The following is a 1708-nucleotide window of genomic DNA, read 5'->3' as shown; positions in this document are numbered from 1 at the left end:
AGGCAAGTCATAAAAAGATTAGTATTATCTGGACGTCCAAATGTAGTATGGATATATCATATCATTTATGCATTCTGAGATTATACATATAGTACAAGTATTTACATATTTTAATAACTTTATTTTAATTTAAAATGTGCATTATGTATTTTTCTTAATGATTTAATATTAAATATTGGTGTCATTTCTAAGAATATTAACCGAAACCAGGTTAAAACATCAGAGCATTGATTTGAAATTGTCAACTGATTCTAACAAAAAGTTGTACCGACTTATAAGCGGGTCAATGGTAAATCCCTCTAAAATAACCTCAAAAATACGACTTATAGGCGGACCGACTAATAGGCAAGTATATACGGTAAATATTTTGGGTACTAATTGGCTTAGAATCATCAAACTTTGTTTGTCAAATGAATGTATCTTGGGTCCTCGGAGTACAACAACTGAAAAGTAGGTCACCTTGACCTACTTTTGAAAATTTATGGCTTTTATTAAATATTTTGGGTACTAATTGGCTTAGAATCATCAAACTTTGTCTGTCGATGTATCTTGGGTCCTCGGAGTACAACAACTGAAAAGTAAGTCACCTTGACCTACTTTTGAAAATTTATGGCTTTAATTAAATATTTCAGGTACTAATTGGCTTAGAATCATCAAACTTTGTCTGTCGATGTATCTTGGGTCCTTGGAGTATAACAACTGAAAAGTAGGCCACTTTGACCTAAATATAAAATTTTATTGTTATAATTTTAAAAAATATTTAGGTATTGATTGGCTTAGAATCATCAAACTTAGTTGATGGGTACTCAGAGAATGACAATTGATAGTAGTTCCCCATGATCAACTCTCAGGTACTAATTGGCTTAGAATCATCTTGGGTTCTCAGAGCGTGAATTGGAATTTCAAGGGTTTATCTAAATATACAGGATACTTAGAGGCTTCATATAGAAGTGATAGGTTGTACAGTTTATCAGAAGAGCGATTCAAGGCCCTTGGGCCTCTTGTTGCAAAATGCAATTTGTATTCAAAATATTTAAACAAAAACATTTAAATATACAATTATAGTAACATTTAAAAACAAGAGGCCTATGGGTCACAATGCTCACAAGTAACTTTGGCCCTGCTGTTTTTCACCAGATTCCCCCCTTTAATGCTCACTGTGGCACTACCTTCCCCCAGGGGGTCATGATTTGAATAATTCAGAATCTTCACTACCTCAGGAAGGTTCAAGATAAGTTTCAGTGTTTCTAGCCCAGTAGTTCAGGAGAAGAAGATTCCTCAAGATTTTTCCAATATATTTCAATGTAAAAGTTTGATTCCCTGTTGTGGCCCCACCCTAACCCCTGGGTCATGATGTGAACAATTTAAAATCTACACTACCTTAGGAAGCTTCCCCGTAAGTTTCAGTTTTTCTGGCTTAGTGGTTCTTGAGGATATTTTTATGACCCTTTCCTATTTTTGTGTTTTCTTGATTATCTCCCCTTGTAAGGGGGCTTGGCCCTTCTTTTTAACAATTACACCCCCCCCCCCTCACCTTAGGATGCTTTGTACCAGCTGTGGTTAAAATTGACCCAGTGGTTCTTGAGAAGAAACACTATGAAAATGTGAAAAGTTTACAGATAACAGATTATAGATTGCTGATCAGAAAAGCTCAGATGAGCTTTCAGCTCAGGTTAGCTAAAAATAATGATAGGAATTTTACTCTTCT

This window comes from Saccostrea echinata, unplaced genomic scaffold (genome assembly GCF_033153115.1).
Source record: "Saccostrea echinata isolate AGI-Se365-2 ecotype Australia unplaced genomic scaffold, CSIRO_AGI_Sech_v1 ptg000046l, whole genome shotgun sequence".
Taxonomy (NCBI): Eukaryota; Metazoa; Mollusca; class Bivalvia; order Ostreida; family Ostreidae; genus Saccostrea; species Saccostrea echinata.
The sequence above is the reverse complement of the archived record's forward strand: the minus strand, read 5'-3'. Positions refer to the sequence as shown.